Source organism: Schistocerca americana, unplaced genomic scaffold, assembly GCF_021461395.2.
Source record: "Schistocerca americana isolate TAMUIC-IGC-003095 unplaced genomic scaffold, iqSchAmer2.1 HiC_scaffold_689, whole genome shotgun sequence".
Taxonomy (NCBI): domain Eukaryota; kingdom Metazoa; phylum Arthropoda; class Insecta; order Orthoptera; family Acrididae; genus Schistocerca; species Schistocerca americana.
In genome coordinates, this window is record NW_025726444.1 from 43,589 (window position 1) to 71,039 (window position 27,451).

Consider the following 27,451-nt stretch of genomic DNA (forward strand, 5'->3'; position numbering starts at 1 on the left):
GTGTAGTGGTGGGAGGAGGGTGCTTCGTGCGCATTACAGCACGCTTGCCAATTGTGGCTGCTAATCGTTGGCTCGTATCTGCCTTGACACATTTTCTGGCTGTGTATTATTCCACTTGCATGGCAGTGTGCGCATGTTGGTGTGTTAAAAATTCTGGAGGCGCTGGGTATCGATCCCAGTACCTCTCGCATGCTAAGCGAGCGCTCTACCATCTGAGCTACGCCCCCTGCTGACGAACTGCGCTACATACAGCCATATCAATGACACAGACCCTTGCACTCCCATTATTCCGCTGACAAACACTACTCTCAATGTGTCCGTGAGGGTGTCTTTCAGGTTTCCTGCATTCTGTATCGAATCGTAGTTGGCCAAAATCAAAGTGGCACGCACGACGTCGAAAATAGCGTTCGGCCAACGCTCTGAGGTAGACGAACGTGTTGTCCACTCTCTAGACTTCATTGAGGTTAGGCCGTTATACCTAAGGCAGATTTGCACTCGATGACACCTCGACAACAGCCGGTCCTCACATTTACGTCTTGCTCTCCTTACGTCAGTATACGAGTCTGTGACGCTGGCTTTGCAACATCTTGCGTGCCTTTAGGCTCGCCGCGACCAACACTTACCACGCACTGACCACAAAACATGGAGGCGCCGGGGCTTGAACCCGGGACCTTTCACATGCAAAGCGAACGCTCTACCAACTGAGCTACGCCCCCAAGCACAAGCAAGCTGCGCTGATCTCCGTTCTTTGCTACTCTTATGTGCACGGACGCGATGGTTGGTTGGTTTGCAGGGGTGAAGGGACCAGAGTACAAAGGCGCGGACACGTTCACATACGCAAGAGTTCCAAGTAGTTTCGATGCTCTGGTATTACGACTGCAAATTCCGTCCGTTTTTAACGTCTTAAATTGAAGGGACAGTCACAAGTTGCTCCGTTTTCACTCCATGTCGACAATCACACAGCACCTGAGGTAACAAGCACATCTGAAGACCCATTGTGCACTCGACTGTTCATGCCAACTCACTGCCTCGCACTTTACTACTGTGTACCACTCTTGTCGTCCAACTGCAAAAGACTGGGCCACAACAACTTTCCGCGTCTCCATTGCACTGCGCAAACTACGAAACGCTCCCCAAACATGGCACTCACCCACGCAGACGACTTTTCCGACTTTACACGACGCTCACGCAACGCTCACGCTAGTGACAGCCTTATTTAGAGCTTGACGTCGCACACAAGCGAATGAGCACATTTCGCCTACGACTTAGGCCGCCCTCCTACTGTGGCTGTTCGGTGTCTGCAGGCAGCGAGGGGCTGCAAGCTTCCTGTGTTCGCGCCTATGTCACCTCTGCTTGCTTGTCAGAGACAGAGTATCGCAAAACATACAACTCACTCCATGAATTGATTGCTACGGCATCTGTCATCAGCAGTCACAACTAGCAACACCAGTAGCAGCCGACTGCACGTCAAGAATTGGAATGTGCAGTGGGATTTTTGTGAATTCGGCGCAAGGCTGATCTTTGCGACATAGGTTTGAGAATCTTATGGGAACACTTGTACTGTTTCTAAATTAAGTGTAGTGGTGGGAGGAGGGTGCTTCGTGCGCATTACAGCACGCTTGCCAATTGTGGCTGCTAATCGTTGGCTCGTATCTGCCTTGACACATTTTCTGGCTGTGTATTATTCCACTTGCATGGCAGTGTGCGCATGTTGGTGTGTTAAAAATTCTGGAGGCGCTGGGTATCGATCCCAGTACCTCTCGCATGCTAAGCGAGCGCTCTACCATCTGAGCTACGCCCCCTGCTGACGAACTGCGCTACATACAGCCATATCAATGACACAGACCCTTGCACTCCCATTATTCCGCTGACAAACACTACTCTCAATGTGTCCGTGAGGGTGTCTTTCAGGTTTCCTGCATTCTGTATCGAATCGTAGTTGGCCAAAATCAAAGTGGCACGCACGACGTCGAAAATAGCGTTCGGCCAACGCTCTGAGGTAGACGAACGTGTTGTCCACTCTCTAGACTTCATTGAGGTTAGGCCGTTATACCTAAGGCAGATTTGCACTCGATGACACCTCGACAACAGCCGGTCCTCACATTTACGTCTTGCTCTCCTTACGTCAGTATACGAGTCTGTGACGCTGGCTTTGCAACATCTTGCGTGCCTTTAGGCTCGCCGCGACCAACACTTACCACAAAACATGGAGGCGCCGGGGCTTGAACCCGGGACCTTTCACATGCAAAGCGAACGCTCTACCAACTGAGCTACGCCCCCAAGCACAACCAAGCTGCGCTGTTCTCCGTTCTTTGCTACTCTTATGTGCACGGACACGATGGTTGGTTGGTTTGCAGGGGTGAAGGGACCAGAGTACAAAGGCGCGGACACGTTCACATACGCAAGAGTTCCAAGTAGTTTCGATGCTCTGGTATTACGACTGCAAATTCCGTCCGTTTTTAACGTCTTAAATTGAAGGGACAGTCACAAGTTGCTCCGTTTTCACTCCATGTCGACAATCACACAGCACCTGAGGTAACAAGCACATCTGAAGACCCATTGTGCACTCGACTGTTCATGCCAACTCACTGCCTCGCACTTTACTACTGTGTACCACTCTTGTCGTCCAACTGCAAAAGACTGGGCCACAACAACTTTCCGCGTCTCCATTGCACTGCGCAAACTACGAAACGCTCCCCAAACATGGCACTCACCCACGCAGACGACTTTTCCGACTTTACACGACGCTCACGCTAGTGACAGCCTTATTTAGAGCTTGACGTCGCACACAAGCGAATGAGCACATTTCGCCTACGACTTAGGCCGCCCTCCTACTGTGGCTGTTCGGTGTCTGCAGGCAGCGAGGGGCTGCAAGCTTCCTGTGTTCGCGCCTATGTCACCTCTGCTTGCTTGTCAGAGACAGAGTATCGCAAAACATACAACTCACTCCATGAATTGATTGCTACGGCATCTGTCATCAGCAGTCACAACTAGCAACACCAGTAGCAGCCGACTGCACGTCAAGAATTGGAATGTGCAGTGGGATTTTTGTGAATTCGGCGCAAGGCTGATCTTTGCGACATAGGTTTGAGAATCTTATGGGAACACTTGTACTGTTTCTAAATTAAGTGTAGTGGTGGGAGGAGGGTGCTTCGTGCGCATTACAGCACGCTTGCCAATTGTGGCTGCTAATCGTTGGCTCGTATCTGCCTTGACACATTTTCTGGCTGTGTATTATTCCACTTGCATGGCAGTGTGCGCATGTTGGTGTGTTAAAAATTCTGGAGGCGCTGGGTATCGATCCCAGTACCTCTCGCATGCTAAGCGAGCGCTCTACCATCTGAGCTACGCCCCCTGCTGACGAACTGCGCTACATACAGCCATATCAATGACACAGACCCTTGCACTCCCATTATTCCGCTGACAAACACTACTCTCAATGTGTCCGTGAGGGTGTCTTTCAGGTTTCCTGCATTCTGTATCGAATCGTAGTTGGCCAAAATCAAAGTGGCACGCACGACGTCGAAAATAGCGTTCGGCCAACGCTCTGAGGTAGACGAACGTGTTGTCCACTCTCTAGACTTCATTGAGGTTAGGCCGTTATACCTAAGGCAGATTTGCACTCGATGACACCTCGACAACAGCCGGTCCTCACATTTACGTCTTGCTCTCCTTACGTCAGTATACGAGTCTGTGACGCTGGCTTTGCAACATCTTGCGTGCCTTTAGGCTCGCCGCGACCAACACTTACCACGCACTGACCACAAAACATGGAGGCGCCGGGGCTTGAACCCGGGACCTTTCACATGCAAAGCGAACGCTCTACCAACTGAGCTACGCCCCCAAGCACAAGCAAGCTGCGCTGATCTCCGTTCTTTGCTACTCTTATGTGCACGGACGCGATGGTTGGTTGGTTTGCAGGGGTGAAGGGACCAGAGTACAAAGGCGCGGACACGTTCACATACGCAAGAGTTCCAAGTAGTTTCGATGCTCTGGTATTACGACTGCAAATTCCGTCCGTTTTTAACGTCTTAAATTGAAGGGACAGTCACAAGTTGCTCCGTTTTCACTCCATGTCGACAATCACACAGCACCTGAGGTAACAAGCACATCTGAAGACCCATTGTGCACTCGACTGTTCATGCCAACTCACTGCCTCGCACTTTACTACTGTGTACCACTCTTGTCGTCCAACTGCAAAAGACTGGGCCACAACAACTTTCCGCGTCTCCATTGCACTGCGCAAACTACGAAACGCTCCCCAAACATGGCACTCACCCACGCAGACGACTTTTCCGACTTTACACGACGCTCACGCTAGTGACAGCCTTATTTAGAGCTTGACGTCGCACACAAGCGAATGAGCACATTTCGCCTACGACTTAGGCCGCCCTCCTACTGTGGCTGTTCGGTGTCTGCAGGCAGCGAGGGGCTGCAAGCTTCCTGTGTTCGCGCCTATGTCACCTCTGCTTGCTTGTCAGAGACAGAGTATCGCAAAACATACAACTCACTCCATGAATTGATTGCTACGGCATCTGTCATCAGCAGTCACAACTAGCAACACCAGTAGCAGCCGACTGCACGTCAAGAATTGGAATGTGCAGTGGGATTTTTGTGAATTCGGCGCAAGGCTGATCTTTGCGACATAGGTTTGAGAATCTTATGGGAACACTTGTACTGTTTCTAAATTAAGTGTAGTGGTGGGAGGAGGGTGCTTCGTGCGCATTACAGCACGCTTGCCAATTGTGGCTGCTAATCGTTGGCTCGTATCTGCCTTGACACATTTTCTGGCTGTGTATTATTCCACTTGCATGGCAGTGTGCGCATGTTGGTGTGTTAAAAATTCTGGAGGCGCTGGGTATCGATCCCAGTACCTCTCGCATGCTAAGCGAGCGCTCTACCATCTGAGCTACGCCCCCTGCTGACGAACTGCGCTACATACAGCCATATCAATGACACAGACCCTTGCACTCCCATTATTCCGCTGACAAACACTACTCTCAATGTGTCCGTGAGGGTGTCTTTCAGGTTTCCTGCATTCTGTATCGAATCGTAGTTGGCCAAAATCAAAGTGGCACGCACGACGTCGAAAATAGCGTTCGGCCAACGCTCTGAGGTAGACGAACGTGTTGTCCACTCTCTAGACTTCATTGAGGTTAGGCCGTTATACCTAAGGCAGATTTGCACTCGATGACACCTCGACAACAGCCGGTCCTCACATTTACGTCTTGCTCTCCTTACGTCAGTATACGAGTCTGTGACGCTGGCTTTGCAACATCTTGCGTGCCTTTAGGCTCGCCGCGACCAACACTTACCACGCACTGACCACAAAACATGGAGGCGCCGGGGCTTGAACCCGGGACCTTTCACATGCAAAGCGAACGCTCTACCAACTGAGCTACGCCCCCAAGCACAAGCAAGCTGCGCTGATCTCCGTTCTTTGCTACTCTTATGTGCACGGACGCGATGGTTGGTTGGTTTGCAGGGGTGAAGGGACCAGAGTACAAAGGCGCGGACACGTTCACATACGCAAGAGTTCCAAGTAGTTTCGATGCTCTGGTATTACGACTGCAAATTCCGTCCGTTTTTAACGTCTTAAATTGAAGGGACAGTCACAAGTTGCTCCGTTTTCACTCCATGTCGACAATCACACAGCACCTGAGGTAACAAGCACATCTGAAGACCCATTGTGCACTCGACTGTTCATGCCAACTCACTGCCTCGCACTTTACTACTGTGTACCACTCTTGTCGTCCAACTGCAAAAGACTGGGCCACAACAACTTTCCGCGTCTCCATTGCACTGCGCAAACTACGAAACGCTCCCCAAACATGGCACTCACCCACGCAGACGACTTTTCCGACTTTACACGACGCTCACGCAACGCTCACGCTAGTGACAGCCTTATTTAGAGCTTGACGTCGCACACAAGCGAATGAGCACATTTCGCCTACGACTTAGGCCGCCCTCCTACTGTGGCTGTTCGGTGTCTGCAGGCAGCGAGGGGCTGCAAGCTTCCTGTGTTCGCGCCTATGTCACCTCTGCTTGCTTGTCAGAGACAGAGTATCGCAAAACATACAACTCACTCCATGAATTGATTGCTACGGCATCTGTCATCAGCAGTCACAACTAGCAACACCAGTAGCAGCCGACTGCACGTCAAGAATTGGAATGTGCAGTGGGATTTTTGTGAATTCGGCGCAAGGCTGATCTTTGCGACATAGGTTTGAGAATCTTATGGGAACACTTGTACTGTTTCTAAATTAAGTGTAGTGGTGGGAGGAGGGTGCTTCGTGCGCATTACAGCACGCTTGCCAATTGTGGCTGCTAATCGTTGGCTCGTATCTGCCTTGACACATTTTCTGGCTGTGTATTATTCCACTTGCATGGCAGTGTGCGCATGTTGGTGTGTTAAAAATTCTGGAGGCGCTGGGTATCGATCCCAGTACCTCTCGCATGCTAAGCGAGCGCTCTACCATCTGAGCTACGCCCCCTGCTGACGAACTGCGCTACATACAGCCATATCAATGACACAGACCCTTGCACTCCCATTATTCCGCTGACAAACACTACTCTCAATGTGTCCGTGAGGGTGTCTTTCAGGTTTCCTGCATTCTGTATCGAATCGTAGTTGGCCAAAATCAAAGTGGCACGCACGACGTCGAAAATAGCGTTCGGCCAACGCTCTGAGGTAGACGAACGTGTTGTCCACTCTCTAGACTTCATTGAGGTTAGGCCGTTATACCTAAGGCAGATTTGCACTCGATGACACCTCGACAACAGCCGGTCCTCACATTTACGTCTTGCTCTCCTTACGTCAGTATACGAGTCTGTGACGCTGGCTTTGCAACATCTTGCGTGCCTTTAGGCTCGCCGCGACCAACACTTACCACAAAACATGGAGGCGCCGGGGCTTGAACCCGGGACCTTTCACATGCAAAGCGAACGCTCTACCAACTGAGCTACGCCCCCAAGCACAACCAAGCTGCGCTGTTCTCCGTTCTTTGCTACTCTTATGTGCACGGACACGATGGTTGGTTGGTTTGCAGGGGTGAAGGGACCAGAGTACAAAGGCGCGGACACGTTCACATACGCAAGAGTTCCAAGTAGTTTCGATGCTCTGGTATTACGACTGCAAATTCCGTCCGTTTTTAACGTCTTAAATTGAAGGGACAGTCACAAGTTGCTCCGTTTTCACTCCATGTCGACAATCACACAGCACCTGAGGTAACAAGCACATCTGAAGACCCATTGTGCACTCGACTGTTCATGCCAACTCACTGCCTCGCACTTTACTACTGTGTACCACTCTTGTCGTCCAACTGCAAAAGACTGGGCCACAACAACTTTCCGCGTCTCCATTGCACTGCGCAAACTACGAAACGCTCCCCAAACATGGCACTCACCCACGCAGACGACTTTTCCGACTTTACACGACGCTCACGCAACGCTCACGCTAGTGACAGCCTTATTTAGAGCTTGACGTCGCACACAAGCGAATGAGCACATTTCGCCTACGACTTAGGCCGCCCTCCTACTGTGGCTGTTCGGTGTCTGCAGGCAGCGAGGGGCTGCAAGCTTCCTGTGTTCGCGCCTATGTCACCTCTGCTTGCTTGTCAGAGACAGAGTATCGCAAAACATACAACTCACTCCATGAATTGATTGCTACGGCATCTGTCATCAGCAGTCACAACTAGCAACACCAGTAGCAGCCGACTGCACGTCAAGAATTGGAATGTGCAGTGGGATTTTTGTGAATTCGGCGCAAGGCTGATCTTTGCGACATAGGTTTGAGAATCTTATGGGAACACTTGTACTGTTTCTAAATTAAGTGTAGTGGTGGGAGGAGGGTGCTTCGTGCGCATTACAGCACGCTTGCCAATTGTGGCTGCTAATCGTTGGCTCGTATCTGCCTTGACACATTTTCTGGCTGTGTATTATTCCACTTGCATGGCAGTGTGCGCATGTTGGTGTGTTAAAAATTCTGGAGGCGCTGGGTATCGATCCCAGTACCTCTCGCATGCTAAGCGAGCGCTCTACCATCTGAGCTACGCCCCCTGCTGACGAACTGCGCTACATACAGCCATATCAATGACACAGACCCTTGCACTCCCATTATTCCGCTGACAAACACTACTCTCAATGTGTCCGTGAGGGTGTCTTTCAGGTTTCCTGCATTCTGTATCGAATCGTAGTTGGCCAAAATCAAAGTGGCACGCACGACGACGAAAATAGCGTTCGGCCAACGCTCTGAGGTAGACGAACGTGTTGTCCACTCTCTAGACTTCATTGAGGTTAGGCCGTTATACCTAAGGCAGATTTGCACTCGATGACACCTCGACAACAGCCGGTCCTCACATTTACGTCTTGCTCTCCTTACGTCAGTATACGAGTCTGTGACGCTGGCTTTGCAACATCTTGCGTGCCTTTAGGCTCGCCGCGACCAACACTTACCACGCACTGACCACAAAACATGGAGGCGCCGGGGCTTGAACCCGGGACCTTTCACATGCAAAGCGAACGCTCTACCAACTGAGCTACGCCCCCAAGCACAAGCAAGCTGCGCTGATCTCCGTTCTTTGCTACTCTTATGTGCACGGACGCGATGGTTGGTTGGTTTGCAGGGGTGAAGGGACCAGAGTACAAAGGCGCGGACACGTTCACATACGCAAGAGTTCCAAGTAGTTTCGATGCTCTGGTATTACGACTGCAAATTCCGTCCGTTTTTAACGTCTTAAATTGAAGGGACAGTCACAAGTTGCTCCGTTTTCACTCCATGTCGACAATCACACAGCACCTGAGGTAACAAGCACATCTGAAGACCCATTGTGCACTCGACTGTTCATGCCAACTCACTGCCTCGCACTTTACTACTGTGTACCACTCTTGTCGTCCAACTGCAAAAGACTGGGCCACAACAACTTTCCGCGTCTCCATTGCACTGCGCAAACTACGAAACGCTCCCCAAACATGGCACTCACCCACGCAGACGACTTTTCCGACTTTACACGACGCTCACGCAACGCTCACGCTAGTGACAGCCTTATTTAGAGCTTGACGTCGCACACAAGCGAATGAGCACATTTCGCCTACGACTTAGGCCGCCCTCCTACTGTGGCTGTTCGGTGTCTGCAGGCAGCGAGGGGCTGCAAGCTTCCTGTGTTCGCGCCTATGTCACCTCTGCTTGCTTGTCAGAGACAGAGTATCGCAAAACATACAACTCACTCCATGAATTGATTGCTACGGCATCTGTCATCAGCAGTCACAACTAGCAACACCAGTAGCAGCCGACTGCACGTCAAGAATTGGAATGTGCAGTGGGATTTTTGTGAATTCGGCGCAAGGCTGATCTTTGCGACATAGGTTTGAGAATCTTATGGGAACACTTGTACTGTTTCTAAATTAAGTGTAGTGGTGGGAGGAGGGTGCTTCGTGCGCATTACAGCACGCTTGCCAATTGTGGCTGCTAATCGTTGGCTCGTATCTGCCTTGACACATTTTCTGGCTGTGTATTATTCCACTTGCATGGCAGTGTGCGCATGTTGGTGTGTTAAAAATTCTGGAGGCGCTGGGTATCGATCCCAGTACCTCTCGCATGCTAAGCGAGCGCTCTACCATCTGAGCTACGCCCCCTGCTGACGAACTGCGCTACATACAGCCATATCAATGACACAGACCCTTGCACTCCCATTATTCCGCTGACAAACACTACTCTCAATGTGTCCGTGAGGGTGTCTTTCAGGTTTCCTGCATTCTGTATCGAATCGTAGTTGGCCAAAATCAAAGTGGCACGCACGACGTCGAAAATAGCGTTCGGCCAACGCTCTGGGGTAGACGAACGTGTTGTCCACTCTCTAGACTTCATTGAGGTTAGGCCGTTATACCTAAGGCAGATTTGCACTCGATGACACCTCGACAACAGCCGGTCCTCACATTTACGTCTTGCTCTCCTTACGTCAGTATACGAGTCTGTGACGCTGGCTTTGCAACATCTTGCGTGCCTTTAGGCTCGCCGCGACCAACACTTACCACAAAACATGGAGGCGCCGGGGCTTGAACCCGGGACCTTTCACATGCAAAGCGAACGCTCTACCAACTGAGCTACGCCCCCAAGCACAACCAAGCTGCGCTGTTCTCCGTTCTTTGCTACTCTTATGTGCACGGACACGATGGTTGGTTGGTTTGCAGGGGTGAAGGGACCAGAGTACAAAGGCGCGGACACGTTCACATACGCAAGAGTTCCAAGTAGTTTCGATGCTCTGGTATTACGACTGCAAATTCCGTCCGTTTTTAACGTCTTAAATTGAAGGGACAGTCACAAGTTGCTCCGTTTTCACTCCATGTCGACAATCACACAGCACCTGAGGTAACAAGCACATCTGAAGACCCATTGTGCACTCGACTGTTCATGCCAACTCACTGCCTCGCACTTTACTACTGTGTACCACTCTTGTCGTCCAACTGCAAAAGACTGGGCCACAACAACTTTCCGCGTCTCCATTGCACTGCGCAAACTACGAAACGCTCCCCAAACATGGCACTCACCCACGCAGACGACTTTTCCGACTTTACACGACGCTCACGCAACGCTCACGCTAGTGACAGCCTTATTTAGAGCTTGACGTCGCACACAAGCGAATGAGCACATTTCGCCTACGACTTAGGCCGCCCTCCTACTGTGGCTGTTCGGTGTCTGCAGGCAGCGAGGGGCTGCAAGCTTCCTGTGTTCGCGCCTATGTCACCTCTGCTTGCTTGTCAGAGACAGAGTATCGCAAAACATACAACTCACTCCATGAATTGATTGCTACGGCATCTGTCATCAGCAGTCACAACTAGCAACACCAGTAGCAGCCGACTGCACGTCAAGAATTGGAATGTGCAGTGGGATTTTTGTGAATTCGGCGCAAGGCTGATCTTTGCGACATAGGTTTGAGAATCTTATGGGAACACTTGTACTGTTTCTAAATTAAGTGTAGTGGTGGGAGGAGGGTGCTTCGTGCGCATTACAGCACGCTTGCCAATTGTGGCTGCTAATCGTTGGCTCGTATCTGCCTTGACACATTTTCTGGCTGTGTATTATTCCACTTGCATGGCAGTGTGCGCATGTTGGTGTGTTAAAAATTCTGGAGGCGCTGGGTATCGATCCCAGTACCTCTCGCATGCTAAGCGAGCGCTCTACCATCTGAGCTACGCCCCCTGCTGACGAACTGCGCTACATACAGCCATATCAATGACACAGACCCTTGCACTCCCATTATTCCGCTGACAAACACTACTCTCAATGTGTCCGTGAGGGTGTCTTTCAGGTTTCCTGCATTCTGTATCGAATCGTAGTTGGCCAAAATCAAAGTGGCACGCACGACGTCGAAAATAGCGTTCGGCCAACGCTCTGAGGTAGACGAACGTGTTGTCCACTCTCTAGACTTCATTGAGGTTAGGCCGTTATACCTAAGGCAGATTTGCACTCGATGACACCTCGACAACAGCCGGTCCTCACATTTACGTCTTGCTCTCCTTACGTCAGTATACGAGTCTGTGACGCTGGCTTTGCAACATCTTGCGTGCCTTTAGGCTCGCCGCGACCAACACTTACCACAAAACATGGAGGCGCCGGGGCTTGAACCCGGGACCTTTCACATGCAAAGCGAACGCTCTACCAACTGAGCTACGCCCCCAAGCACAACCAAGCTGCGCTGTTCTCCGTTCTTTGCTACTCTTATGTGCACGGACACGATGGTTGGTTGGTTTGCAGGGGTGAAGGGACCAGAGTACAAAGGCGCGGACACGTTCACATACGCAAGAGTTCCAAGTAGTTTCGATGCTCTGGTATTACGACTGCAAATTCCGTCCGTTTTTAACGTCTTAAATTGAAGGGACAGTCACAAGTTGCTCCGTTTTCACTCCATGTCGACAATCACACAGCACCTGAGGTAACAAGCACATCTGAAGACCCATTGTGCACTCGACTGTTCATGCCAACTCACTGCCTCGCACTTTACTACTGTGTACCACTCTTGTCGTCCAACTGCAAAAGACTGGGCCACAACAACTTTCCGCGTCTCCATTGCACTGCGCAAACTACGAAACGCTCCCCAAACATGGCACTCACCCACGCAGACGACTTTTCCGACTTTACACGACGCTCACGCAACGCTCACGCTAGTGACAGCCTTATTTAGAGCTTGACGTCGCACACAAGCGAATGAGCACATTTCGCCTACGACTTAGGCCGCCCTCCTACTGTGGCTGTTCGGTGTCTGCAGGCAGCGAGGGGCTGCAAGCTTCCTGTGTTCGCGCCTATGTCACCTCTGCTTGCTTGTCAGAGACAGAGTATCGCAAAACATACAACTCACTCCATGAATTGATTGCTACGGCATCTGTCATCAGCAGTCACAACTAGCAACACCAGTAGCAGCCGACTGCACGTCAAGAATTGGAATGTGCAGTGGGATTTTTGTGAATTCGGCGCAAGGCTGATCTTTGCGACATAGGTTTGAGAATCTTATGGGAACACTTGTACTGTTTCTAAATTAAGTGTAGTGGTGGGAGGAGGGTGCTTCGTGCGCATTACAGCACGCTTGCCAATTGTGGCTGCTAATCGTTGGCTCGTATCTGCCTTGACACATTTTCTGGCTGTGTATTATTCCACTTGCATGGCAGTGTGCGCATGTTGGTGTGTTAAAAATTCTGGAGGCGCTGGGTATCGATCCCAGTACCTCTCGCATGCTAAGCGAGCGCTCTACCATCTGAGCTACGCCCCCTGCTGACGAACTGCGCTACATACAGCCATATCAATGACACAGACCCTTGCACTCCCATTATTCCGCTGACAAACACTACTCTCAATGTGTCCGTGAGGGTGTCTTTCAGGTTTCCTGCATTCTGTATCGAATCGTAGTTGGCCAAAATCAAAGTGGCACGCACGACGTCGAAAATAGCGTTCGGCCAACGCTCTGAGGTAGACGAACGTGTTGTCCACTCTCTAGACTTCATTGAGGTTAGGCCGTTATACCTAAGGCAGATTTGCACTCGATGACACCTCGACAACAGCCGGTCCTCACATTTACGTCTTGCTCTCCTTACGTCAGTATACGAGTCTGTGACGCTGGCTTTGCAACATCTTGCGTGCCTTTAGGCTCGCCGCGACCAACACTTACCACAAAACATGGAGGCGCCGGGGCTTGAACCCGGGACCTTTCACATGCAAAGCGAACGCTCTACCAACTGAGCTACGCCCCCAAGCACAACCAAGCTGCGCTGTTCTCCGTTCTTTGCTACTCTTATGTGCACGGACACGATGGTTGGTTGGTTTGCAGGGGTGAAGGGACCAGAGTACAAAGGCGCGGACACGTTCACATACGCAAGAGTTCCAAGTAGTTTCGATGCTCTGGTATTACGACTGCAAATTCCGTCCGTTTTTAACGTCTTAAATTGAAGGGACAGTCACAAGTTGCTCCGTTTTCACTCCATGTCGACAATCACACAGCACCTGAGGTAACAAGCACATCTGAAGACCCATTGTGCACTCGACTGTTCATGCCAACTCACTGCCTCGCACTTTACTACTGTGTACCACTCTTGTCGTCCAACTGCAAAAGACTGGGCCACAACAACTTTCCGCGTCTCCATTGCACTGCGCAAACTACGAAACGCTCCCCAAACATGGCACTCACCCACGCAGACGACTTTTCCGACTTTACACGACGCTCACGCAACGCTCACGCTAGTGACAGCCTTATTTAGAGCTTGACGTCGCACACAAGCGAATGAGCACATTTCGCCTACGACTTAGGCCGCCCTCCTACTGTGGCTGTTCGGTGTCTGCAGGCAGCGAGGGGCTGCAAGCTTCCTGTGTTCGCGCCTATGTCACCTCTGCTTGCTTGTCAGAGACAGAGTATCGCAAAACATACAACTCACTCCATGAATTGATTGCTACGGCATCTGTCATCAGCAGTCACAACTAGCAACACCAGTAGCAGCCGACTGCACGTCAAGAATTGGAATGTGCAGTGGGATTTTTGTGAATTCGGCGCAAGGCTGATCTTTGCGACATAGGTTTGAGAATCTTATGGGAACACTTGTACTGTTTCTAAATTAAGTGTAGTGGTGGGAGGAGGGTGCTTCGTGCGCATTACAGCACGCTTGCCAATTGTGGCTGCTAATCGTTGGCTCGTATCTGCCTTGACACATTTTCTGGCTGTGTATTATTCCACTTGCATGGCAGTGTGCGCATGTTGGTGTGTTAAAAATTCTGGAGGCGCTGGGTATCGATCCCAGTACCTCTCGCATGCTAAGCGAGCGCTCTACCATCTGAGCTACGCCCCCTGCTGACGAACTGCGCTACATACAGCCATATCAATGACACAGACCCTTGCACTCCCATTATTCCGCTGACAAACACTACTCTCAATGTGTCCGTGAGGGTGTCTTTCAGGTTTCCTGCATTCTGTATCGAATCGTAGTTGGCCAAAATCAAAGTGGCACGCACGACGTCGAAAATAGCGTTCGGCCAACGCTCTGAGGTAGACGAACGTGTTGTCCACTCTCTAGACTTCATTGAGGTTAGGCCGTTATACCTAAGGCAGATTTGCACTCGATGACACCTCGACAACAGCCGGTCCTCACATTTACGTCTTGCTCTCCTTACGTCAGTATACGAGTCTGTGACGCTGGCTTTGCAACATCTTGCGTGCCTTTAGGCTCGCCGCGACCAACACTTACCACAAAACATGGAGGCGCCGGGGCTTGAACCCGGGACCTTTCACATGCAAAGCGAACGCTCTACCAACTGAGCTACGCCCCCAAGCACAACCAAGCTGCGCTGTTCTCCGTTCTTTGCTACTCTTATGTGCACGGACACGATGGTTGGTTGGTTTGCAGGGGTGAAGGGACCAGAGTACAAAGGCGCGGACACGTTCACATACGCAAGAGTTCCAAGTAGTTTCGATGCTCTGGTATTACGACTGCAAATTCCGTCCGTTTTTAACGTCTTAAATTGAAGGGACAGTCACAAGTTGCTCCGTTTTCACTCCATGTCGACAATCACACAGCACCTGAGGTAACAAGCACATCTGAAGACCCATTGTGCACTCGACTGTTCATGCCAACTCACTGCTTCGCACTTTACTACTGTGTACCACTCTTGTCGTCCAACTGCAAAAGACTGGGCCACAACAACTTTCCGCGTCTCCATTGCACTGCGCAAACTACGAAACGCTCCCCAAACATGGCACTCACCCACGCAGACGACTTTTCCGACTTTACACGACGCTCACGCAACGCTCACGCTAGTGACAGCCTTATTTAGAGCTTGACGTCGCACACAAGCGAATGAGCACATTTCGCCTACGACTTAGGCCGCCCTCCTACTGTGGCTGTTCGGTGTCTGCAGGCAGCGAGGGGCTGCAAGCTTCCTGTGTTCGCGCCTATGTCACCTCTGCTTGCTTGTCAGAGACAGAGTATCGCAAAACATACAACTCACTCCATGAATTGATTGCTACGGCATCTGTCATCAGCAGTCACAACTAGCAACACCAGTAGCAGCCGACTGCACGTCAAGAATTGGAATGTGCAGTGGGATTTTTGTGAATTCGGCGCAAGGCTGATCTTTGCGACATAGGTTTGAGAATCTTATGGGAACACTTGTACTGTTTCTAAATTAAGTGTAGTGGTGGGAGGAGGGTGCTTCGTGCGCATTACAGCACGCTTGCCAATTGTGGCTGCTAATCGTTGGCTCGTATCTGCCTTGACACATTTTCTGGCTGTGTATTATTCCACTTGCATGGCAGTGTGCGCATGTTGGTGTGTTAAAAATTCTGGAGGCGCTGGGTATCGATCCCAGTACCTCTCGCATGCTAAGCGAGCGCTCTACCATCTGAGCTACGCCCCCTGCTGACGAACTGCGCTACATACAGCCATATCAATGACACAGACCCTTGCACTCCCATTATTCCGCTGACAAACACTACTCTCAATGTGTCCGTGAGGGTGTCTTTCAGGTTTCCTGCATTCTGTATCGAATCGTAGTTGGCCAAAATCAAAGTGGCACGCACGACGTCGAAAATAGCGTTCGGCCAACGCTCTGAGGTAGACGAACGTGTTGTCCACTCTCTAGACTTCATTGAGGTTAGGCCGTTATACCTAAGGCAGATTTGCACTCGATGACACCTCGACAACAGCCGGTCCTCACATTTACGTCTTGCTCTCCTTACGTCAGTATACGAGTCTGTGACGCTGGCTTTGCAACATCTTGCGTGCCTTTAGGCTCGCCGCGACCAACACTTACCACAAAACATGGAGGCGCCGGGGCTTGAACCCGGGACCTTTCACATGCAAAGCGAACGCTCTACCAACTGAGCTACGCCCCCAAGCACAACCAAGCTGCGCTGTTCTCCGTTCTTTGCTACTCTTATGTGCACGGACACGATGGTTGGTTGGTTTGCAGGGGTGAAGGGACCAGAGTACAAAGGCGCGGACACGTTCACATACGCAAGAGTTCCAAGTAGTTTCGATGCTCTGGTATTACGACTGCAAATTCCGTCCGTTTTTAACGTCTTAAATTGAAGGGACAGTCACAAGTTGCTCCGTTTTCACTCCATGTCGACAATCACACAGCACCTGAGGTAACAAGCACATCTGAAGACCCATTGTGCACTCGACTGTTCATGCCAACTCACTGCTTCGCACTTTACTACTGTGTACCACTCTTGTCGTCCAACTGCAAAAGACTGGGCCACAACAACTTTCCGCGTCTCCATTGCACTGCGCAAACTACGAAACGCTCCCCAAACATGGCACTCACCCACGCAGACGACTTTTCCGACTTTACACGACGCTCACGCAACGCTCACGCTAGTGACAGCCTTATTTAGAGCTTGACGTCGCACACAAGCGAATGAGCACATTTCGCCTACGACTTAGGCCGCCCTCCTACTGTGGCTGTTCGGTGTCTGCAGGCAGCGAGGGGCTGCAAGCTTCCTGTGTTCGCGCCTATGTCACCTCTGCTTGCTTGTCAGAGACAGAGTATCGCAAAACATACAACTCACTCCATGAATTGATTGCTACGGCATCTGTCATCAGCAGTCACAACTAGCAACACCAGTAGCAGCCGACTGCACGTCAAGAATTGGAATGTGCAGTGGGATTTTTGTGAATTCGGCGCAAGGCTGATCTTTGCGACATAGGTTTGAGAATCTTATGGGAACACTTGTACTGTTTCTAAATTAAGTGTAGTGGTGGGAGGAGGGTGCTTCGTGCGCATTACAGCACGCTTGCCAATTGTGGCTGCTAATCGTTGGCTCGTATCTGCCTTGACACATTTTCTGGCTGTGTATTATTCCACTTGCATGGCAGTGTGCGCATGTTGGTGTGTTAAAAATTCTGGAGGCGCTGGGTATCGATCCCAGTACCTCTCGCATGCTAAGCGAGCGCTCTACCATCTGAGCTACGCCCCCTGCTGACGAACTGCGCTACATACAGCCATATCAATGACACAGACCCTTGCACTCCCATTATTCCGCTGACAAACACTACTCTCAATGTGTCCGTGAGGGTGTCTTTCAGGTTTCCTGCATTCTGTATCGAATCGTAGTTGGCCAAAATCAAAGTGGCACGCACGACGTCGAAAATAGCGTTCGGCCAACGCTCTGAGGTAGACGAACGTGTTGTCCACTCTCTAGACTTCATTGAGGTTAGGCCGTTATACCTAAGGCAGATTTGCACTCGATGACACCTCGACAACAGCCGGTCCTCACATTTACGTCTTGCTCTCCTTACGTCAGTATACGAGTCTGTGACGCTGGCTTTGCAACATCTTGCGTGCCTTTAGGCTCGCCGCGACCAACACTTACCACGCACTGACCACAAAACATGGAGGCGCCGGGGCTTGAACCCGGGACCTTTCACATGCAAAGCGAACGCTCTACCAACTGAGCTACGCCCCCAAGCACAAGCAAGCTGCGCTGATCTCCGTTCTTTGCTACTCTTATGTGCACGGACGCGATGGTTGGTTGGTTTGCAGGGGTGAAGGGACCAGAGTACAAAGGCGCGGACACGTTCACATACGCAAGAGTTCCAAGTAGTTTCGATGCTCTGGTATTACGACTGCAAATTCCGTCCGTTTTTAACGTCTTAAATTGAAGGGACAGTCACAAGTTGCTCCGTTTTCACTCCATGTCGACAATCACACAGCACCTGAGGTAACAAGCACATCTGAAGACCCATTGTGCACTCGACTGTTCATGCCAACTCACTGCCTCGCACTTTACTACTGTGTACCACTCTTGTCGTCCAACTGCAAAAGACTGGGCCACAACAACTTTCCGCGTCTCCATTGCACTGCGCAAACTACGAAACGCTCCCCAAACATGGCACTCACCCACGCAGACGACTTTTCCGACTTTACACGACGCTCACGCAACGCTCACGCTAGTGACAGCCTTATTTAGAGCTTGACGTCGCACACAAGCGAATGAGCACATTTCGCCTACGACTTAGGCCGCCCTCCTACTGTGGCTGTTCGGTGTCTGCAGGCAGCGAGGGGCTGCAAGCTTCCTGTGTTCGCGCCTATGTCACCTCTGCTTGCTTGTCAGAGACAGAGTATCGCAAAACATACAACTCACTCCATGAATTGATTGCTACGGCATCTGTCATCAGCAGTCACAACTAGCAACACCAGTAGCAGCCGACTGCACGTCAAGAATTGGAATGTGCAGTGGGATTTTTGTGAATTCGGCGCAAGGCTGATCTTTGCGACATAGGTTTGAGAATCTTATGGGAACACTTGTACTGTTTCTAAATTAAGTGTAGTGGTGGGAGGAGGGTGCTTCGTGCGCATTACAGCACGCTTGCCAATTGTGGCTGCTAATCGTTGGCTCGTATCTGCCTTGACCCATTTTCTGGCTGTGTATTATTCCACTTGCATGGCAGTGTGCGCATGTTGGTGTGTTAAAAATTCTGGAGGCGCTGGGTATCGATCCCAGTACCTCTCGCATGCTAAGCGAGCGCTCTACCATCTGAGCTACGCCCCCTGCTGACGAACTGCGCTACATACAGCCATATCAATGACACAGACCCTTGCACTCCCATTATTCCGCTGACAAACACTACTCTCAATGTGTCCGTGAGGGTGTCTTTCAGGTTTCCTGCATTCTGTATCGAATCGTAGTTGGCCAAAATCAAAGTGGCACGCACGACGTCGAAAATAGCGTTCGGCCAACGCTCTGAGGTAGACGAACGTGTTGTCCACTCTCTAGACTTCATTGAGGTTAGGCCGTTATACCTAAGGCAGATTTGCACTCGATGACACCTCGACAACAGCCGGTCCTCACATTTACGTCTTGCTCTCCTTACGTCAGTATACGAGTCTGTGACGCTGGCTTTGCAACATCTTGCGTGCCTTTAGGCTCGCCGCGACCAACACTTACCACGCACTGACCACAAAACATGGAGGCGCCGGGGCTTGAACCCGGGACCTTTCACATGCAAAGCGAACGCTCTACCAACTGAGCTACGCCCCCAAGCACAAGCAAGCTGCGCTGATCTCCGTTCTTTGCTACTCTTATGTGCACGGACGCGATGGTTGGTTGGTTTGCAGGGGTGAAGGGACCAGAGTACAAAGGCGCGGACACGTTCACATACGCAAGAGTTCCAAGTAGTTTCGATGCTCTGGTATTACGACTGCAAATTCCGTCCGTTTTTAACGTCTTAAATTGAAGGGACAGTCACAAGTTGCTCCGTTTTCACTCCATGTCGACAATCACACAGCACCTGAGGTAACAAGCACATCTGAAGACCCATTGTGCACTCGACTGTTCATGCCAACTCACTGCCTCGCACTTTACTACTGTGTACCACTCTTGTCGTCCAACTGCAAAAGACTGGGCCACAACAACTTTCCGCGTCTCCATTGCACTGCGCAAACTACGAAACGCTCCCCAAACATGGCACTCACCCACGCAGACGACTTTTCCGACTTTACACGACGCTCACGCAACGCTCACGCTAGTGACAGCCTTATTTAGAGCTTGACGTCGCACACAAGCGAATGAGCACATTTCGCCTACGACTTAGGCCGCCCTCCTACTGTGGCTGTTCGGTGTCTGCAGGCAGCGAGGGGCTGCAAGCTTCCTGTGTTCGCGCCTATGTCACCTCTGCTTGCTTGTCAGAGACAGAGTATCGCAAAACATACAACTCACTCCATGAATTGATTGCTACGGCATCTGTCATCAGCAGTCACAACTAGCAACACCAGTAGCAGCCGACTGCACGTCAAGAATTGGAATGTGCAGTGGGATTTTTGTGAATTCGGCGCAAGGCTGATCTTTGCGACATAGGTTTGAGAATCTTATGGGAACACTTGTACTGTTTCTAAATTAAGTGTAGTGGTGGGAGGAGGGTGCTTCGTGCGCATTACAGCACGCTTGCCAATTGTGGCTGCTAATCGTTGGCTCGTATCTGCCTTGACACATTTTCTGGCTGTGTATTATTCCACTTGCATGGCAGTGTGCGCATGTTGGTGTGTTAAAAATTCTGGAGGCGCTGGGTATCGATCCCAGTACCTCTCGCATGCTAAGCGAGCGCTCTACCATCTGAGCTACGCCCCCTGCTGACGAACTGCGCTACATACAGCCATATCAATGACACAGACCCTTGCACTCCCATTATTCCGCTGACAAACACTACTCTCAATGTGTCCGTGAGGGTGTCTTTCAGGTTTCCTGCATTCTGTATCGAATCGTAGTTGGCCAAAATCAAAGTGGCACGCACGACGTCGAAAATAGCGTTCGGCCAACGCTCTGAGGTAGACGAACGTGTTGTCCACTCTCTAGACTTCATTGAGGTTAGGCCGTTATACCTAAGGCAGATTTGCACTCGATGACACCTCGACAACAGCCGGTCCTCACATTTACGTCTTGCTCTCCTTACGTCAGTATACGAGTCTGTGACGCTGGCTTTGCAACATCTTGCGTGCCTTTAGGCTCGCCGCGACCAACACTTACCACAAAACATGGAGGCGCCGGGGCTTGAACCCGGGACCTTTCACATGCAAAGCGAACGCTCTACCAACTGAGCTACGCCCCCAAGCACAACCAAGCTGCGCTGTTCTCCGTTCTTTGCTACTCTTATGTGCACGGACACGATGGTTGGTTGGTTTGCAGGGGTGAAGGGACCAGAGTACAAAGGCGCGGACACGTTCACATACGCAAGAGTTCCAAGTAGTTTCGATGCTCTGGTATTACGACTGCAAATTCCGTCCGTTTTTAACGTCTTAAATTGAAGGGACAGTCACAAGTTGCTCCGTTTTCACTCCATGTCGACAATCACACAGCACCTGAGGTAACAAGCACATCTGAAGACCCATTGTGCACTCGACTGTTCATGCCAACTCACTGCCTCGCACTTTACTACTGTGTACCACTCTTGTCGTCCAACTGCAAAAGACTGGGCCACAACAACTTTCCGCGTCTCCATTGCACTGCGCAAACTACGAAACGCTCCCCAAACATGGCACTCACCCACGCAGACGACTTTTCCGACTTTACACGACGCTCACGCAACGCTCACGCTAGTGACAGCCTTATTTAGAGCTTGACGTCGCACACAAGCGAATGAGCACATTTCGCCTACGACTTAGGCCGCCCTCCTACTGTGGCTGTTCGGTGTCTGCAGGCAGCGAGGGGCTGCAAGCTTCCTGTGTTCGCGCCTATGTCACCTCTGCTTGCTTGTCAGAGACAGAGTATCGCAAAACATACAACTCACTCCATGAATTGATTGCTACGGCATCTGTCATCAGCAGTCACAACTAGCAACACCAGTAGCAGCCGACTGCACGTCAAGAATTGGAATGTGCAGTGGGATTTTTGTGAATTCGGCGCAAGGCTGATCTTTGCGACATAGGTTTGAGAATCTTATGGGAACACTTGTACTGTTTCTAAATTAAGTGTAGTGGTGGGAGGAGGGTGCTTCGTGCGCATTACAGCACGCTTGCCAATTGTGGCTGCTAATCGTTGGCTCGTATCTGCCTTGACACATTTTCTGGCTGTGTATTATTCCACTTGCATGGCAGTGTGCGCATGTTGGTGTGTTAAAAATTCTGGAGGCGCTGGGTATCGATCCCAGTACCTCTCGCATGCTAAGCGAGCGCTCTACCATCTGAGCTACGCCCCCTGCTGACGAACTGCGCTACATACAGCCATATCAATGACACAGACCCTTGCACTCCCATTATTCCGCTGACAAACACTACTCTCAATGTGTCCGTGAGGGTGTCTTTCAGGTTTCCTGCATTCTGTATCGAATCGTAGTTGGCCAAAATCAAAGTGGCACGCACGACGTCGAAAATAGCGTTCGGCCAACGCTCTGAGGTAGACGAACGTGTTGTCCACTCTCTAGACTTCATTGAGGTTAGGCCGTTATACCTAAGGCAGATTTGCACTCGATGACACCTCGACAACAGCCGGTCCTCACATTTACGTCTTGCTCTCCTTACGTCAGTATACGAGTCTGTGACGCTGGCTTTGCAACATCTTGCGTGCCTTTAGGCTCGCCGCGACCAACACTTACCACAAAACATGGAGGCGCCGGGGCTTGAACCCGGGACCTTTCACATGCAAAGCGAACGCTCTACCAACTGAGCTACGCCCCCAAGCACAACCAAGCTGCGCTGTTCTCCGTTCTTTGCTACTCTTATGTGCACGGACACGATGGTTGGTTGGTTTGCAGGGGTGAAGGGACCAGAGTACAAAGGCGCGGACACGTTCACATACGCAAGAGTTCCAAGTAGTTTCGATGCTCTGGTATTACGACTGCAAATTCCGTCCGTTTTTAACGTCTTAAATTGAAGGGACAGTCACAAGTTGCTCCGTTTTCACTCCATGTCGACAATCACACAGCACCTGAGGTAACAAGCACATCTGAAGACCCATTGTGCACTCGACTGTTCATGCCAACTCACTGCTTCGCACTTTACTACTGTGTACCACTCTTGTCGTCCAACTGCAAAAGACTGGGCCACAACAACTTTCCGCGTCTCCATTGCACTGCGCAAACTACGAAACGCTCCCCAAACATGGCACTCACCCACGCAGACGACTTTTCCGACTTTACACGACGCTCACGCAACGCTCACGCTAGTGACAGCCTTATTTAGAGCTTGACGTCGCACACAAGCGAATGAGCACATTTCGCCTACGACTTAGGCCGCCCTCCTACTGTGGCTGTTCGGTGTCTGCAGGCAGCGAGGGGCTGCAAGCTTCCTGTGTTCGCGCCTATGTCACCTCTGCTTGCTTGTCAGAGACAGAGTATCGCAAAACATACAACTCACTCCATGAATTGATTGCTACGGCATCTGTCATCAGCAGTCACAACTAGCAACACCAGTAGCAGCCGACTGCACGTCAAGAATTGGAATGTGCAGTGGGATTTTTTGTGAATTCGGCGCAAGGCTGATCTTTGCGACATAGTTTGAGAATCTTATGGGAACACTTGTACTGTTTCTAAATTAAGTGTAGTGGTGGGAGGAGGGTGCTTCGTGCGCATTACAGCACGCTTGCCAATTGTGGCTGCTAATCGTTGGCTCGTATCTGCCTTGACACATTTTCTGGCTGTGTATTATTCCACTTGCATGGCAGTGTGCGCATGTTGGTGTGTTAAAAATTCTGGAGGCGCTGGGTATCGATCCCAGTACCTCTCGCATGCTAAGCGAGCGCTCTACCATCTGAGCTACGCCCCCTGCTGACGAACTGCGCTACATACAGCCATATCAATGACACAGACCCTTGCACTCCCATTATTCCGCTGACAAACACTACTCTCAATGTGTCCGTGAGGGTGTCTTTCAGGTTTCCTGCATTCTGTATCGAATCGTAGTTGGCCAAAATCAAAGTGGCACGCACGACGTCGAAAATAGCGTTCGGCCAACGCTCTGAGGTAGACGAACGTGTTTGTCCACTCTCTAGACTTCATTGAGGTTAGGCCGTTATACCTAAGGCAGATTTGCACTCGATGACACCTCGACAACAGCCGGTCCTCACATTTACGTCTTGCTCTCCTTACGTCAGTATACGAGTCTGTGACGCTGGCTTTGCAACATCTTGCGTGCCCTTTAGGCTCGCCGCGACCAACACTTACCACAAAACATGGAGGCGCCGGGGCTTGAACCCGGGACCTTTCACATGCAAAGCGAACGCTCTACCAACTGAGCTACGCCCCCAAGCACAACCAAGCTGCGCTGTTCTCCGTTCTTTGCTACTCTTATGTGCACGGACACGATGGTTGGTTGGTTTGCAGGGGTGAAGGGGACCAGAGTACAAAGGCGCGGACACGTTCACATACGCAAGAGTTCCAAGTAGTTTCGATGCTCTGGTATTACGACTGCAAATTCCGTCCGTTTTAACGTCTTAAATTGAAGGGACAGTCACAAGTTGCTCCGTTTTCACTCCATGTCGACAATCACACAGCACCTGAGGTAACAAGCACATCTGAAGACCCATTGTGCACTCGACTGTTCATGCCAACTCACTGCTTCGCACTTTACTACTGTGTACCACTCTTGTCGTCCAACTGCAAAAGACTGGGCCACAACAACTTTCCGCGTCTCCATTGCACTGCGCAAAACTACGAAACGCTCCCCAAACATGGCACTCACCCACGCAGACGACTTTTCCGACTTTACACGACGCTCACGCAACGCTCACGCTAGTGACAGCCTTATTTAGAGCTTGACGTCGCACACAAGCGAATGAGCACATTTCGCCTACGACTTAGGCCGCCCCTCCTACTGTGGCTGTTCGGTGTCTGCAGGCAGCGAGGGGCTGCAAGCTTCCTGTGTTCGGCGCCTATGTCACCTCTGCTTGCTTGTCAGAGACAGAGTATCGCAAAACATACAACTCACTCCATGAATTGATTGCTACGGCATCTGTCATCAGCAGTCACAACTAGCAACACCAGTAGCAGCCGACTGCACGTCAAGAATTGGAATGTGCAGTGGGATTTTTGTGAATTCGGCGCAAGGCTGATCTTTGCGACATAGGTTTGAGAATCTTATGGGAACACTTGTACTGTTTCTAAATTAAGTGTAGTGGTGGGAGGAGGGTGCTTCGTGCGCATTACAGCACGCTTGCCAATTGTGGCTGCTAATCGTTGGCTCGTATCTGCCTTGACACATTTTCTGGCTGTGTATTATTCCACTTGCATGGCAGTGTGCGCATGTTGGTGTGTTAAAAATTCTGGAGGCGCTGGGTATCGATCCCAGTACCTCTCGCATGCTAAGCGAGCGCTCTACCATCTGAGCTACGCCCCCTGCTGACGAACTGCGCTACATACAGCCATATCAATGACACAGACCCTTGCACTCCCATTATTCCGCTGACAACCACTACTCTCAATGTGTCCCGTGAGGGTGTCTTTCAGGTTTCCTGCATTCTGTATCGAATCGTAGTTGGCCAAAATCAAAGTGGCACGGCACGACGTCGAAAATAGCGTTCGGCCAACGCTCTGAGGTAGACGAACGTGTTGTCCACTCTCTAGACTTCATTGAGGTTAGGCCGTTATACCTAAGGCAGATTTGCACTCGATGACACCTCGACAACAGCCGGTCCTCACATTTACGTCTTGCTCTCCTTACGTCAGTATACGAGTCTGTGACGCTGGCTTTGCAACATCTTGCGTGCCTTTAGGCTCGCCGCGGACCAACACTTACCACGCACTGACCACAAAACATGGAGGCGCCGGGGCTTGAACCCGGGACCTTTCACATGCAAAGCGAACCGTCTACCAACTGAGCTACGCCCCCAAGCACAAGCAAGCTGCGCTGATCTCCGTTCTTTGCTACTCTTATGTGCACGGACGCGATGGTTGGTTGGTTTGCAGGGGTGAAGGGGACCAGAGTACAAAGGCGCGGACACGTTCACATACGCAAGAGTTCCAAGTAGTTTCGATGCTCTGGTATTACGACTGCAAATTCCGTCCGTTTTTTAACGTCTTAAATTGAAGGGACAGTCACAAGTTGCTCCGTTTTTCACTCCATGTCGACAATCACACAGCACCTGAGGTAACAAAGCACATCTGAAGACCCATTGTGCACTCGACTGTTCATGCCAACTCACTGCCTCGCACTTTACTACTGTGTACCACTCTTGTCGTCCAACTGCAAAAGACTGGGCCACAACAACTTTCGCGTCTCCATTGCACTGCGCAAACTACGAAACGCTCCCCAAACATGGCACTCACCCACGCAGACGACTTTTCCGACTTTACACGACGCTCACGCAACGCTCACGCTAGTGACAGCCTTATTTAGAGCTTGACGTCGCACACAAAGCGAATGAGCACATTTCGCCTACGACTTAGGCCGCCCTCCTACTGTGGCTGTTCGGTGTCTGCAGGCAGCGAGGGCTGCAAGCTTCCTGTGTTCGCGCCTATGTCACCTCTGCTTGCTTGTCAGAGACAGAGTATCGCAAAACATACAACCTCACTCCATGAATTGATTGCTACGGCATCTGTCATCAGCAGTCACAACTAGCAACACCAGTAGCAGCCGACTGCACGTCAAGAATTGGAATGTGCAGTGGGATTTTTGTGAATTCGGCGCAAGGCTGATCTTTGCGACATAGGTTTGAGAATCTTATGGGAACACTTGTACTGTTTCTAAATTAAGTGTAGTGGTGGGAGGAGGGTGCTTCGTGCGCATTACAGCACCTTGCCAATTGTGGCTTGCTAATCGTTGGCTCGTATCTGCCTTGACCCATTTTCTGGCTGTGTATTATTCCACTTGCATGGCAGTGTGCGCATGTTGGTGTGTTAAAAATTCTGGAGGCGCTGGGTATCGATCCCAGTACCTCTCGCATGCTAAGCGAGCGCTCTACCATCTGAGCTACGCCCCCTGCTGACGAACTGCGCTACATACAGCCATATCAATGACACAGACCCTTGCACTCCCATTATTCCGCTGACAAACACTACTCTCAATGTGTCCGTGAGGGTTGTCTTTCAGGTTTCCTGCATTCTGTATCGAATCGTAGTTGGCCAAAATCAAAGTGGCACGCACGACGTCGAAAATAGCGTTTCGGCCAACGCTCCTGAGGTAGACGAACGTGTTGTCCAATCTCTAGACTTCATTGAGGTTAGGCCGTTATACCTAAGGCAGATTTGCACTCGATGACACCTCGACAACAGCCGGTCCTCACATTTACGTCTTTGCTCTCCTTACGTCAGTATACGAGTCTGTGACGCTGGCTTTGCAACATCTTGCGTGCCTTTAGGCTCGCCGCGACCAACACTTACCACGCACTGACCACAAAACATGGAGGCGCCGGGGCTTGTGAACCCGGGACCTTTCACATGCAAAGCGAACGCTCTACCAACTGAGCTACGCCCCCAAGCACAAGGCAAGCTGCGCTGATCTCCGTTCTTTGCTACTCTTATGTGCACGGACGCGATGGTTGGTTGGTTA

General features: G+C 50.9%; 36 non-coding genes across 36 annotated transcripts; all 36 read right to left on the reverse strand.

The window, feature by feature from the left end:
- Positions 1-154: 154 nt before the first annotated feature.
- Positions 155-227, reverse strand: Trnaa-agc. Its single transcript has one exon. It is a non-coding gene; the product is annotated as a tRNA-Ala (tRNA).
- Positions 228-643: 416 nt separating this feature from the next.
- On the reverse strand, positions 644-716 carry Trnaa-ugc. Its single transcript has one exon. It is a non-coding gene; the product is annotated as a tRNA-Ala (tRNA).
- A 1,013-nt stretch (positions 717-1,729) lies between these two features.
- Trnaa-agc lies at positions 1,730-1,802 on the reverse strand. The gene has a single exon. It is a non-coding gene; the product is annotated as a tRNA-Ala (tRNA).
- A 405-nt stretch (positions 1,803-2,207) lies between these two features.
- On the reverse strand, positions 2,208-2,280 carry Trnaa-ugc. Its single transcript has one exon. It is a non-coding gene; the product is annotated as a tRNA-Ala (tRNA).
- Positions 2,281-3,282: 1,002 nt separating this feature from the next.
- On the reverse strand, positions 3,283-3,355 carry Trnaa-agc. The gene has a single exon. It is a non-coding gene; the product is annotated as a tRNA-Ala (tRNA).
- A 416-nt stretch (positions 3,356-3,771) lies between these two features.
- On the reverse strand, positions 3,772-3,844 carry Trnaa-ugc. Its single transcript has one exon. It is a non-coding gene; the product is annotated as a tRNA-Ala (tRNA).
- Positions 3,845-4,846: 1,002 nt separating this feature from the next.
- On the reverse strand, positions 4,847-4,919 carry Trnaa-agc. The gene has a single exon. It is a non-coding gene; the product is annotated as a tRNA-Ala (tRNA).
- Positions 4,920-5,335: 416 nt separating this feature from the next.
- Positions 5,336-5,408, reverse strand: Trnaa-ugc. The gene has a single exon. It is a non-coding gene; the product is annotated as a tRNA-Ala (tRNA).
- Positions 5,409-6,421: 1,013 nt separating this feature from the next.
- On the reverse strand, positions 6,422-6,494 carry Trnaa-agc. The gene has a single exon. It is a non-coding gene; the product is annotated as a tRNA-Ala (tRNA).
- Positions 6,495-6,899: 405 nt separating this feature from the next.
- On the reverse strand, positions 6,900-6,972 carry Trnaa-ugc. Its single transcript has one exon. It is a non-coding gene; the product is annotated as a tRNA-Ala (tRNA).
- A 1,013-nt stretch (positions 6,973-7,985) lies between these two features.
- Positions 7,986-8,058, reverse strand: Trnaa-agc. Its single transcript has one exon. It is a non-coding gene; the product is annotated as a tRNA-Ala (tRNA).
- Positions 8,059-8,474: 416 nt separating this feature from the next.
- Trnaa-ugc lies at positions 8,475-8,547 on the reverse strand. The gene has a single exon. It is a non-coding gene; the product is annotated as a tRNA-Ala (tRNA).
- A 1,013-nt stretch (positions 8,548-9,560) lies between these two features.
- Positions 9,561-9,633, reverse strand: Trnaa-agc. Its single transcript has one exon. It is a non-coding gene; the product is annotated as a tRNA-Ala (tRNA).
- A 405-nt stretch (positions 9,634-10,038) lies between these two features.
- On the reverse strand, positions 10,039-10,111 carry Trnaa-ugc. Its single transcript has one exon. It is a non-coding gene; the product is annotated as a tRNA-Ala (tRNA).
- Positions 10,112-11,124: 1,013 nt separating this feature from the next.
- Trnaa-agc lies at positions 11,125-11,197 on the reverse strand. The gene has a single exon. It is a non-coding gene; the product is annotated as a tRNA-Ala (tRNA).
- A 405-nt stretch (positions 11,198-11,602) lies between these two features.
- Positions 11,603-11,675, reverse strand: Trnaa-ugc. The gene has a single exon. It is a non-coding gene; the product is annotated as a tRNA-Ala (tRNA).
- Positions 11,676-12,688: 1,013 nt separating this feature from the next.
- Positions 12,689-12,761, reverse strand: Trnaa-agc. Its single transcript has one exon. It is a non-coding gene; the product is annotated as a tRNA-Ala (tRNA).
- Positions 12,762-13,166: 405 nt separating this feature from the next.
- Positions 13,167-13,239, reverse strand: Trnaa-ugc. Its single transcript has one exon. It is a non-coding gene; the product is annotated as a tRNA-Ala (tRNA).
- A 1,013-nt stretch (positions 13,240-14,252) lies between these two features.
- Trnaa-agc lies at positions 14,253-14,325 on the reverse strand. The gene has a single exon. It is a non-coding gene; the product is annotated as a tRNA-Ala (tRNA).
- A 405-nt stretch (positions 14,326-14,730) lies between these two features.
- On the reverse strand, positions 14,731-14,803 carry Trnaa-ugc. The gene has a single exon. It is a non-coding gene; the product is annotated as a tRNA-Ala (tRNA).
- Positions 14,804-15,816: 1,013 nt separating this feature from the next.
- Trnaa-agc lies at positions 15,817-15,889 on the reverse strand. The gene has a single exon. It is a non-coding gene; the product is annotated as a tRNA-Ala (tRNA).
- A 405-nt stretch (positions 15,890-16,294) lies between these two features.
- On the reverse strand, positions 16,295-16,367 carry Trnaa-ugc. Its single transcript has one exon. It is a non-coding gene; the product is annotated as a tRNA-Ala (tRNA).
- Positions 16,368-17,380: 1,013 nt separating this feature from the next.
- On the reverse strand, positions 17,381-17,453 carry Trnaa-agc. Its single transcript has one exon. It is a non-coding gene; the product is annotated as a tRNA-Ala (tRNA).
- A 416-nt stretch (positions 17,454-17,869) lies between these two features.
- Positions 17,870-17,942, reverse strand: Trnaa-ugc. The gene has a single exon. It is a non-coding gene; the product is annotated as a tRNA-Ala (tRNA).
- A 1,013-nt stretch (positions 17,943-18,955) lies between these two features.
- On the reverse strand, positions 18,956-19,028 carry Trnaa-agc. The gene has a single exon. It is a non-coding gene; the product is annotated as a tRNA-Ala (tRNA).
- A 416-nt stretch (positions 19,029-19,444) lies between these two features.
- On the reverse strand, positions 19,445-19,517 carry Trnaa-ugc. Its single transcript has one exon. It is a non-coding gene; the product is annotated as a tRNA-Ala (tRNA).
- Positions 19,518-20,530: 1,013 nt separating this feature from the next.
- Trnaa-agc lies at positions 20,531-20,603 on the reverse strand. Its single transcript has one exon. It is a non-coding gene; the product is annotated as a tRNA-Ala (tRNA).
- Positions 20,604-21,008: 405 nt separating this feature from the next.
- On the reverse strand, positions 21,009-21,081 carry Trnaa-ugc. The gene has a single exon. It is a non-coding gene; the product is annotated as a tRNA-Ala (tRNA).
- A 1,013-nt stretch (positions 21,082-22,094) lies between these two features.
- On the reverse strand, positions 22,095-22,167 carry Trnaa-agc. Its single transcript has one exon. It is a non-coding gene; the product is annotated as a tRNA-Ala (tRNA).
- Positions 22,168-22,572: 405 nt separating this feature from the next.
- On the reverse strand, positions 22,573-22,645 carry Trnaa-ugc. The gene has a single exon. It is a non-coding gene; the product is annotated as a tRNA-Ala (tRNA).
- A 1,013-nt stretch (positions 22,646-23,658) lies between these two features.
- On the reverse strand, positions 23,659-23,731 carry Trnaa-agc. The gene has a single exon. It is a non-coding gene; the product is annotated as a tRNA-Ala (tRNA).
- Positions 23,732-24,138: 407 nt separating this feature from the next.
- Trnaa-ugc lies at positions 24,139-24,211 on the reverse strand. The gene has a single exon. It is a non-coding gene; the product is annotated as a tRNA-Ala (tRNA).
- Positions 24,212-25,227: 1,016 nt separating this feature from the next.
- On the reverse strand, positions 25,228-25,300 carry Trnaa-agc. Its single transcript has one exon. It is a non-coding gene; the product is annotated as a tRNA-Ala (tRNA).
- A 419-nt stretch (positions 25,301-25,719) lies between these two features.
- Trnaa-ugc lies at positions 25,720-25,792 on the reverse strand. Its single transcript has one exon. It is a non-coding gene; the product is annotated as a tRNA-Ala (tRNA).
- A 1,017-nt stretch (positions 25,793-26,809) lies between these two features.
- Trnaa-agc lies at positions 26,810-26,882 on the reverse strand. The gene has a single exon. It is a non-coding gene; the product is annotated as a tRNA-Ala (tRNA).
- A 420-nt stretch (positions 26,883-27,302) lies between these two features.
- Positions 27,303-27,377, reverse strand: Trnaa-ugc. The gene has a single exon. It is a non-coding gene; the product is annotated as a tRNA-Ala (tRNA).
- Positions 27,378-27,451: the final 74 nt, after the last annotated feature.